Raw genomic sequence first — 12,459 nt, forward strand, 5'->3', positions numbered from 1 at the left:
ATGTTGCCGAACTTACCTTATAACAGTTCGGAGGTGAAAGGAACTGATATGAGTTATGTTTGCAGGTATGCTGACGGGTCATCCCGAAGAGGAAATGTCCGGATTATCGGACGATCTGCTGCAAGGGCTGTCACAACTGCACGAGCAAGCTCGGCAGGCAATGCGGAGTGTTGCCAAGGCCTTATGGCCATCCGCCTCCCCTCCAGGAAGTATGGAGGAGCTTGTAGAGCTATTCAAGGGAGCGCAGAGACGCATCTGATTATGGAAAATATTAGCCTGCCGGGAGGGTGCGCGAGAAGCCTGGGCCATGGTGAAAACACAGTATACCAAGCTGGATCCGAATCACATGGCCCGGGTCAGACCTTTAGGGTCAGATGGGAAGTGCCCGTTAATTTGGTTTATGACCAAGTAGCAGTAGCTGCCAAATATTCTCAACGGGATTGTAAGTTAGACAGCCTGTTGGACGGCATAGAGGAGGAAATTTATGAGTCTAAATGACTATGTACTTTCCTTGATATATGTAACTCTAGCTAAATTGTGAAACGATTGTCATGGCAGACCTTTTCCCTTCAACCTCTGGACCCGAAGGTGCGGAGTGTTTCCGAATACCAGAGCGGCCGAATAGATTGGGGTATGCGTGGAAACCAGGCGTAGGGGTCATAGTTGCTTGAACAGACAAGTTGTATCCGGCTAGTTATGTTATATTACACTTAAGATTGTAAGAAACATCTTCCAGAGAGAATAGTTCCGTTAAGGGTTCCTTTCCCTGGGTGTGCATGCTCTAATGTGCATGTCTGAACTGTGATTAAAAAATCGCAAGATATGTAACTTCTGGGGGTTCACAATGGAGTGAATGCGAAAAACATCTTTAATCCACCGACCGAATATTCCCTTAAGAACGCTAGCTTTCGGCTTCACCCAGTCTGAGGTACACATCCGGATGACCCGGCAGTAACAATCGCAGAGGTGCTCCCTTTATGCCCTAGCCGAACTAACGGGAACGTAGGGCATAAGCACAGGAGCCAGGCAACCCAGCTTGGCCAAAACTTAAGTCATATCGATGCATATAATGGCGAAGCAAAGGTACATATGGAAAGAGCGCATATGTGATGAGCTTGATGCTCGGAAAATAATAATAGCAAGCTTCTGTCCCAGAAGCCCCCAGGTATAATGGACGTACATATTTGAAGATGTATGCGTCAGGGGTGCACGATCTAACCGCACGAAAGCTTTAAGGCTAAAGAGAAAAAATGAAAAGAGAGAACAAATGAAGGAAACAACAGGGGGAAGGAGACGAACAAAGAGTTCGGCGCTAGGCATAGAATCTTCGGAGTCTCGCCGCGTTCCAGGGGTTCGACTCTAGGCGATTGTCTGACGCGGCACGCAGGCGGTACGCTCCTCCGGTGAGAACTTCGTTGATGACGAAGGGACCCTCCAATTTGGGCTTTAGGTTGTCCTTTTTATTCTCCGGCAGGCGTAGAACGAGTTTGCCAACGTTATAAGTCTTGGCCCGCACTTCTCTGCTTTGATACCTGCGAGCCTGCTGTTCATAAAATGCGGAACGGGCTTTTGCGACGTCGCGCTCCTCCTCTAGGGCATCTAAGTTGTCTTGTCGGTCGAGCTCGGCCTCTCTCTCTACGTACATGCGCACGCGAGGTGAGTCATGAATAATGTCGTAGGGTAGCACTGCCTCTGCGCGGTACACCATGAAGAAAGGTGTGTATCCGGTAGCGCGATTGGGCGTGGTCCGCAGCCCCCAGAGTACGGAGTCGAGCTCCTCAACCCAGTGCTTGTCTGATTCTCTCAACGACCACACTATTCTAGGCTTGATGCCACTCATAATAAGACCATTGGCTCGTTCGACTTGACCATTTATCTGCGGATGATAGACAGAGGCGTAATCGAGCTTGATGCCCAGGTTAGCGCACCAGGTTTTTACTTCGTCGGCTGTGAAATTGGAACCGTTATCAGTGATGATGCTGTGTGGAACACCATAACGGTGTACAACGCCGGATATGAGTTCTATCACCGGCCCAGACTCGGCCGTTTTAACTGGTTTGGCCTCTATCCACTTAGTGAATTTATCCACCATGACTAGCAGATATTTTTTCTTATGGCTTCCTCCTTTAAGGGGTCCAACCATGTCCAGTCCCCAGACCACAAAAGGCCAATTGATGGGGATTGTTTGTAGGGCAGTGGGAGGCATATGGCTTTGGTTGGCGAAGAGTTGGAATCCGACGCAATGTTGGACAAGGTCTTGTGCATCTGCCTGGGCCGTCGACCAATAAAACCCTGTACGGAAGGCCTTGCTAACAAGGGCCCGATGTCGGGACCCCGATTCCAAGTCACACCGATCTAGCCTGTAACACCTCATATCACTTTGCGGCCTCACGCACGGTACTCCCACGGGTGTCGCCTTACCATGGCCCGGGACCGTTTGCGCCTTTTGGCTCACGTATATGACAATGTCGCTAGCATCAATATGACAGAGAACCCGGGCCGACATGGCTAGTCGTGAACCCAAAGTGGCACTAACGTATGGGAACAGGCATACATGAATCAACATCGAACATGTCGGTCAGCAGCGTGCGAATCCGGGCTGTAGCACTGGGCTAACAGGACTCCGGGAACCCGGGCTGTAGCAGGCTAGGCAGGACTCCGGATGTCACCGCGTGACATTTCCCCGAAGGGACAGACACAGGAACGATATGAAACACATGCCGGCCAGTCAAGTGTCCAGAGCAGTAGTGCTGAGCTAGCAGGACTCCGGTGAACCGGGCTGTAGCGGACTACTATGGCTCAAGGAGGCACTAGACTACATTTCCCCATACGAGAGGCTGCTAAGGATAGACAACTAGATTGTCGGATCCCACACATACCAAGCATTTCAATCATACACACAATATGCTCGATATGTGCAAATACAACATGGCATCACAACAAGACTCTACGACTCAGAGTATTTATTCATTAGGCTCCGAAGAGCGAGATATTACAAACATGGGTCTCATGACCCAACATTCAGAGCATACAAGTCAAAGCACATGCGGAAGCTTGACATGTCTGAGTACAGACATCTACAAATGAAAAAGGCTGAGAAGCCTAACTATCTACCAGATCCTGCCGAGGGCACAAGATCGTAGCTGAGGTATCAAGCTAAACGTCGAAGTCCACACGGAACTACTAGGGAGACTGACGTCTCTCTGCAAAACATAAAATAAGCAAACATGAGTACAAATGTACCCAGCAAGACTTACATCAGAACTATCTACATATGCATCGGTATCAACAAAGGGGGTGGTGGAGTTTAACTGCAGCAAGCCAGCTTGACTCGGTGGCTATCCTGAACTACGACTGCAAGTAACTCTTTTGAGGTGGCGCACACGAGTCCACAAATTCACCATACCAATACACCACTATGGATCCGCTCCCGTCTCCCTACGAGAACGCCATCCATAGCACTCACGCTTATCTTGCGCATTTTAGAGTATCCACTTTCACTTGTCTATGAACTGTACAGGCAACCCAGAAGTCCTTTACCGCGGACACGCTATTCGAATAGATCATATTAACCCTGCAGGGGTGTACTTCATCACACACGCTCTCGCCACTTACCACCATGTACATGTCGTGTATCTCGGCAACCTTCAAGCGGAAGCCTGGCTAGGGAGTCGGCCACGACCTGACTAACCACACAAGTCTCTAGTCCAGGTTTATCGCCTATTCGGGTTCCATCCGCAAGGAGATCCGGCCGGGGTGTCGCTCACGGCCCAAACGATGTGTGCAGGGTTCCCAAGCCCACCTCGACAGATGGATCTACGCTTGGTACACCGTGCCACGGTGCCTAGTCTGTCCCAAGCCCACCTGTACCGGGTACCACTTGGTAGACTACTAACACAGCCTACAAACACCAGAAACTAGTTGCAACTCCTGGACAGAGATCGAGGCGGTTAATAAGCCGAGAGGGGTCGAGTTACCGGAACCCAATGTGTGGTAGTAACTGTTCATGGATCACAAACACAGAACTCAGTTCCTGAGGACGGTTTCAATGAGACAACCCACCATGTACTCCTACATGGCCTCTCACCGCTACCTTTACCAAATCGTGTTCACACACTTAGCTCTCAACAGTAGGACATGTTCACCACATTCCAATTCATTCCCGATGAATCAGACCTGACACAACTCTAAGCAATAGTAGGCATGACAAACAAGCATGAATGAGTAGGCACATCAGGGCTCAAACAACTCCTACTCATGCTAGTGGGTTTCATCTATTTACTGTGGCAATGACAGGTCATGCAGAGGATAAAGGGGTTCACCTATCGCAGCAAGTAACAGATGAATCGTTGTTGTCCTAATGCAGTAAAAGAGAGCAGGAGCGAGAGAGTGGGATTGTATCGGAATGAGCAAGGGGGTTTTGCTTGCCTGGCACTTCTGAAGATAGCATTGAGTCTTCATCAGTGTCAACGATCACAGCGTCGGAACATCGTCTACTGAGAGGGGACAAACACCGGCAACAGAGAGGAAAACCAATCAATGCAATGCAACAATATGATGCATGAATGTGACATGGCAATATGCTGTGAATTGAGCTAATGCAGCTAGCAACAAGTGCAAGGGAGTCCATTTGAACCAAAGGTTCAAATGCAAACTCTAGTTTGAGCATTTAAAATGCCATTTGAATGTTTTCACTTATACAGCAGGTATAAGTTGGTTTTTCATGCATGAAAGTAGCATAAATGGATAGATTGGATTTTTCTGATAATTTTTCATACATAAATTATTTGATTTGGAGCTACGGTTGAATTTCTATGAATTTTAGAAGTTTGCACTATTTTCTGGAATTTCCTGTATAAGAATAATTCCAGTAATTAGATTACTGCGTCAGCACTATGTCAGGATGATGTCAGCTGGTCAGCGGGGTCGTCCAGGTCAAACCTGACGTGTGGGGACCACACGTCAGTGACACGGGGACTAATCCCGGTCAAAACCAGCGCTGATTGGGTTTGACCCTGTGGTAGGGCCCACTGTCAGTGGCTGTGAGGTGGCTAGTTAAGGGATTAGCCTCTAATGACGGAGCCACATCATCATCGCCGGACTCTGGCCGGCGGCGACCATTCCGCACGGCGGAGCTGCAGCTGGGCGGCGCTAGGGGCTGCGGTTAGGTGCGGTGCGACCACCAGGAGGGAGCCCATGCTCGTCCGCATCCAGCGGAGTAGGCAGCAGCGACTGGGGTGCGCTGTACTCGCCGGAGACGAGCTCGCGGCGGCGGCCGGAGTTCGGGAACATGCGGGGTTAGCGCTGCGGCATGCAAACGAGCTGGCTGTCATGCTAGTGTTGCTCCACGGGGCGTTGCGAGTGCAACGGACGCACGCGCGGGGCCATTTGGTCACCGGGGCTTCGCCGGCGACGAGCCCGTGCGGCGATGGCTATGGTAAGCAAGGGGGCGACGGCTACGGTGACCGAACGGGGCAGGGTTAGGGGGGAAATGACCGGGGGCTCACCGCGGTCACGAAGAGCTTCTCGCCGAGCTCAGAAGGCACGGACGGCGACAGATTTGACGGCGGCGATGCACGGCCGTGCACGGAGACGACGGGTCGATGGCGAGGCGACAGGGCGTCCGGCGATGCTCTCGTTGAGGGGGAGCTTCAAGGCGTCGACGCGGAGCTCGTGGACTCATCGGTAGGGCGAGGGGTGGCCGGTGGCCATGGCTACGGCGAGCGGCGGCTGCGGCTTTGCTCAGGTGAGTGCGCGCGATAGGAAGCAGAGGAGGGGGAGGGGGTCCAGGGAGAGAGCGAGGGGGTCGAGCGGGCGACGTGGGCGTCGTCCGGATCCTCCAGAGGCGCGGGCGGCAAGCAGGTGACGCCGTGGCGCACGCGGCGGCGTCGCGGTGTCCCTCCTCTGCCTACTGGCAGAGGTAGGCGATGTCTGGCACCAGGCCAGTGGGCTGGGCCGTGCTGGGCCAGGCCAGGTAAGCGCCAGGTAAGACTCCTTTCTCTCTCTTTTCTTTAATTGTTTCTGTTTTCTATTTTTGCTATTATGTTTTGATTTAGTAAAAATGCTAAATCACTTCCAAAACTCCTGAAAATATTTGTGGGCACCTTTTGAATTATTTCCAACAGCCCTCAAATGCTTTCAAGATTATTTGGACAGTTTAAATATTTTATAGAATTTAAATGTCCAAATTCAAATACTTTATGATTTAATCCAATGATCCAGAAATGACCTAGAAATATGTTTATCATTTTGGCAGAGGTTTTTACCTTTATCAGAAATGATGAACATTTCCAAAGGCATTTTGGGATCATTGAAAATATTTCATTGTGATCCTAGTTGGATTTCATTTGGTGCTGGGGTTTGAACATCCCCATTTCAAGTTTAGGCAAAATTTAAACATGATGCACACATGAATCTAGCCTAGTGCAATGTCAGAAGCTAGGGATGTGACAACTCACCCCCACTAAACAAGAATCTCGTCCCGATATTCAAGCATAGGGTAAGAGGAAAAGGGGACACAAAAGCTAACACAATCTTCTCGATCCAATACCCTCATCGAAGATGTTGACTCATTGCTTCAAATTGATCTTGTCGTCTTTGCTTTCGGAATCTTTATCCAACATGGTGTCGACAGAGGAAACTCTATAGGAATCGATCTTCTTAAAGATCGAGCAACTCACGATCAACTCAGGGAATGAGATGTTGAAACATCTCGAGTTGAGACACAAAACACATCGAGAGGGATGGAAGAACAAACGATGAGGTTTGATTTGGTGGGCAACAATCCCACGCTTAGATAATATGGTGCATGGGTTCCAAAGCAGCAAGGAGTTAATTGCCATGACTCCATAACGGGGCACCTTAGGAAAGGTGACTCGTAGAATTCTTCCCTTAAGTGGCAAAAAGAATTACTTTTGATACAAAGATCATTGAAACTCTTTATACCAGCGTAAGGAAATTTACAAATGATCGTTTGAAATAATTCAAAGAATGGCACACTCAATTTGGAAAGGAAACTATGGTTATAGAACAACTCGGCAAATGGAAGGCACATTCCAGTTGATACCAAGGATATAACCTAGTGACTGAGCGTGCTTTCAAGAACTTGAGCATTTCCATGTTCATCAAGGTTTTACCAACATCCGTGCTGAGGATCCTGGCAACACATCATACTACCATGATGAATGGTGATGGAGGATGCAGGTGCCAAGGGGGACATCACTTTCTCATATTTTTGCTTAGCAATGCCAAAGAAGCAAATCTGGATGATCGACCGAGAGACATTTAGCACTCCGCTTCTAATGTTCTCCTTGATGCACTAGCATACCCCGTTCATAGATATGGTTTGATATCTAGAACATCAAGTAAAAGGTCGGACTTCGGAAATATAAAAATCCATAAGGAACAACTAGGGAGCAAATCCTACGAAATCCTTATGGGGAGGTGGCCAACTTCCTCAATCAAGTTACTACCATAATAGGTCTTCCGGCTGGGTGTGTTGGCCACGACATCCACTTACCGGGTTACGAAGACCAATATTATAGCTATTGGGAGATGTTCCAACCATCATATCTGCCTGAGATTCAGATCTGGTTGGTAACAGGATATTTCAGACAGCATGTCCGGAAAAGAAAAGTTTGCAACACAAACCGACGAGATGGCTTTGCAAGATTCTCGGGAGATGAACTTGGTAGCAAGCTCCAAACATGAGCGGGTTCTGCTACAAACATGTGAACACACTGTCCCAGACAAGCATGGCCACAGAGTAGTCTTATGATAAAACACTACCGAGTTCAGGTGGGGAACCATCAACGAGGGTAACAAAGTCCTAACATAAGTCATGATCCTAAGAAGGAACTCCTTCTCCTTGAACAAATCAATCAGTGGCTTGGTGTGCTAGGGAATACTTATGGAGTGGAGGTAATTAATCTACCAAACCATAGAATACATTCGCACATGCATAACCGACTTGGGATGGTACCAGAGGAAACGAAAACAATCTTTCTCGAATTCACGGCGGCAACTTGCACCAAATGCACATGAATTCGAGGAAGTCACTACTTACACCAAACATGTATTTCATAAACGGGACATGAAGATAATGCTTACAAAAGTTTTCCAACACTAGCTTGATGTTCAACATGAATTAAGGAGGAGACAAGATGTTGTTTGATGGGCTCAATAGCCACTCATCGGAAGTTCCATATCACTGGACTTCCACCATCATGTGAACACGGTGATAGCATTGGTCAAACCAAAAGATGTAATGGTGTATGCTCGAGAGATCAACCACGAGTAAGACAACATCGCGAACATCGTTGGTTCTGATTTGACTTGACGATAGCCCATACTCAAATCAAAGTTTGGTTAAGATGATAGGTCCATTAATTGATCACGAGGACCAATCGATGAAGATATCATCTTTCTTCAACACACACACACACACACAAGATATCCCTTTGGAAATGAACTAAGTTAGACAAGCTTTTATCTTCCAACTCTCCAAGTTGTTGTTTAGCTTGACCAACTAGCTCAGGGGTATCCAACACAGATTCTTGGAGAAGGGGTGGTTTATTGGAAAACCAACTTGATCACGAATTCAACATAGCGGTCAGGTGACAACCTGGTGATACTTCCGAGAAGATATTCAGAAAATCACGTACCACCGATATATTACTAGGCTCGAGAACAATCTCGCCTTTCAGGGCAAGACGATATGATCAACTGAGCAAGGGTTTGACAAAATCCTAACTCATTGATTGAAGAGTGCACCAAAAATAAGGACTAGGTAGCACGATCAATCTTAGGATGATGATTCAATAACCAGCATGCTAAGAATGAGAGTGTTGTCCATTAACTACCAAGCAACGAGTTGCTCAGAGTGTTGATTTCACACATCACGGTTCACTTGTCGGTATTCCGGTTGTGACAACACGGGACCGAGGAATGAATAATGATGGCGAGAAGTATCACTGCGTCAAGAATTCATAAGAGGTGGTGCAACTCTCATGACACTCTTGACATAAAGATGGTAACGCTCCAAGGTAGAGCAGAGCAAAAGCTGGTTTAGCATTTTGGTCTGCGGAATACAATTGCTTTGACCCAATCCTAGATATGGACGAGGTTCTGGAGTTGTTTCTCCTAGTCATTCCGGATTAGAATGGCTTGACAGACCACAAGAATAATAGGCATCGATAACACAAATGCACAATTACTCCTGACTATCAATTGATAGACGAGGGCCAGAAAATAACTAAAGAGGGACAACTCAAAGGGACATATGGTTTTCTGAGTTGCGGATGCATGAATTAGTATGTCGAACAAATCCAACATATTTCTTCCGGATAACCCATGCAGAGGAGGAAGGACTGGCAGAGTCACAATATGAATGGAGTAGTCCTCAAGAGCGCCCTGGTTGTGATCTTTTGGTTAAAAGAACTTCTGCCATAATGGTTCATGGTATTTGGAAGAAGGAAATACCACGGACCTCGAGAACTATCGCAAAGGTTACTAATATCCTAAAGGAACGAGCAAACACTATCAACAGGAGGTAAGTGGAGTGAATCTTGGGCTCAAGGACCCAGAAATAGAATGCCTACTAACTAAATGGCATCACGGAATGCTTTCGAGAATAATGGCCAGAATCATCACACTGGGAACACAAAACATGGCTAGATTATTAGGTGGTTCTCTAGGACACCTAGGGTCATAATAATAGCTCCAACATATATACCGAGGCAATAGAGTGCCTCAACGCACCGGTAGTGTGCTTAATCTGGCCCAAAGGGACGCAAAACAGAGGGAAAGGATTTTGCAAATGCATCAGATTGTTTAGAAACCTGGGATGACTCGGACAACATAACGGCTGTAAAAGCTCAAAAGGATTTGAGATAACCTGCAAAATGGTGGCATAACCACTCAACATCATAATATCAAGGTTCCGAGATCAGCTATCAACACACGGAAGTAGTAGAAACTGAACTGAGGCTTCAGACCAACAATCCTACGAGTCTACGGATTAGTAACACGTGATCCTGATAGAAAGATGAGAAGCCTAGTTCTTAATCCCCGTAGAAGAGAAGAGGATGACTCAAATCAGAAGGGCATAAGGTAAAGGAGTAAAAAGAGCCTTACGTTCCCTTCCACAATCAATTCCCTTATATAACTAAAGCATTTCTAGACTCAACTTCGACCAGTTTGGCTTGGTAATCCTACAGGCAGTCAGGCTCTGATACCAAAGCTGTCGGGATCCCGATTCCAAGTCACACCGATCTAGCCTGTAACACCTCATATCACTTTGCGGCCTCACGCACGGTACTCCCACGGGTGTCGCCTTACCATGGCCCGGGACCGTTTGCGCCTTTTGTCTCACGTATATGACAATGTCGCTAGCATCCATATGACAGAGAACCCGGGCCGACATGGCTAGTCGTGAACCCAAAGCGGCACTAACGTATGGGAACAGGCATACATGAATCAACATCGAACGTGTCGGTCAGCAGCGTGCGAATCCGGGCTGTAGCACTGGGTTAACAGGACTCTGGGAACCCGGGGTGTAGCAGGCTAGGCAGGACTCCGGATGTCACCGCGTGACATTTCCCCGAAGGGACAGACACAGGAACGATATGAAACACATGCCGGCCAGTCAAGTGTCCAGAGCAATAGTGCTGGGCTAGCAGGACTCCGGTGAACCGGGCTGTAGCGGACTACTATGGCTCAAGGAGGCACTAGACTACATTTCCCCATACGAGAGGCTGCTAAGGATAGACAACTAGATTGTCGGATCCCACACATACCAAGCATTTCAATCATACACACAATATGCTCGAAAGGTGCAAATACAACATGGCATCACAACAAGACTCTACGACTTAGAGTATTTATTCATTAGGCTCCGAAGAGCGAGATATTACAAACATGGGTCTCATGACCCAACATTCAGAGCATACAAGTCAAAGCACATGCGGAAGCTTGACATGTCTGAGTACAGACATCTACAAATGAAAAAGGCTGAGAAGCCTAACTATCTACCAGATCCTGCCAAGGGCACAAGATCGTAGCTGAGGTATCAAGCTAAACGTCGAAGTCCACACGGAACTACTAGCGAGACTGACGTCTCTCTGCAAAACATAAAATAAGCAAACATGAGTACAAATGTACCCAGCAAGACTTACATCAGAACTATCTACATATGCATCGGTATCAACAAAGGGAGTGGTGGAGTTTAACTGCAGCAAGCCAGCTTGACTCGGTGGCTATCCTGAACTACGACTGCAAGTAACTCTTTTGAGGTGGCGCACACGAGTCCACAATTCACCATATCAATACACCACTATGGATCCGCTCCCGTCTCCCTACGAGAACGCCATCCATAGCACTCACGCTTATCTTGCGCATTTTAGAGTATCCACTTTCACTTGTCTATGAACTGTACAGGCAACCCAGAAGTCCTTTACCGCGGACACGGCTATTCGAATAGATCATATTAACCCTGCAGGGGTGTACTTCATCACACACGCTCTCGCCACTTACCACCATGTACATGTCGTGTATCTCGACAACCTTCAAGCGGAAGCCTGGCGAGGGAGTCGGCCACGACCTGACTAACCACACAAGTCTCTAGTCCAGGTTTATCGCCTATTCGGGTTCCATCCGCAAGGAGATCCGGCCGGGGTGTCGCTCACGGCCCAAACGATGTGTGCAGGGTTCCCAAGCCCACCTCGACTGATGGATCTACGCTTGGTACACCGTGCCACGGTGCCTAGTCTGTCCCAAGCCCACCTGTACCGGGTACCACTTGGTAGACTACTAACACAGCCTACAAACACCAGAAACTAGTTGCAACTCCTGGACAGAGATCGAGGCGGTTAATAAGCCGAGAGGGGTCGAGTTACCGGAACCCAATGTGTGGTAGTAACTGTTCATGGATCACAAACACAGAACTCAGTTCCTGAGGACGGTTTCAATGAGACAACCCACCATGTACTCCTACATGGCCTCTCACCGCTACCTTTACCAAATCGTGTTCACACACTTAGCTCTCAACAGTAGGACATGTTCACCACATTCCAATTCATTCCCGATGAATCAGACCTGACACAACTCTAAGCAATAGTAGGCATGACAAACAAGCATGAATGAGTAGGCACATCAGGGCTCAAACAACTCCTACTCATGCTAGTGGGTTTCATCTATTTACTGTGGCAATGACAGGTCATGCAGAGGATAAAGGGGTTCACCTATCGCAGCAAGTAACAGATGAATCGTTGTTGTCCTAATGCAGTAAAAGAGAGCAGGAGCGAGAGAGTGGGATTGTATCGGAATGAGCAAGGGGGTTTTGCTTGCCTGGCACTTCTGAAGATAGCATTGAGTCTTCATCAGTGTCAACGATCACAGCGTCGGAACATCGTCTACTGAGAGGGGACAAACACCGGCAACAGAGAGGAAAACCAATCAATG

Source organism: Triticum aestivum, chromosome 3D (assembly GCF_018294505.1).
Source record: "Triticum aestivum cultivar Chinese Spring chromosome 3D, IWGSC CS RefSeq v2.1, whole genome shotgun sequence".
Taxonomy (NCBI): Eukaryota; Viridiplantae; Streptophyta; class Magnoliopsida; order Poales; family Poaceae; genus Triticum; species Triticum aestivum.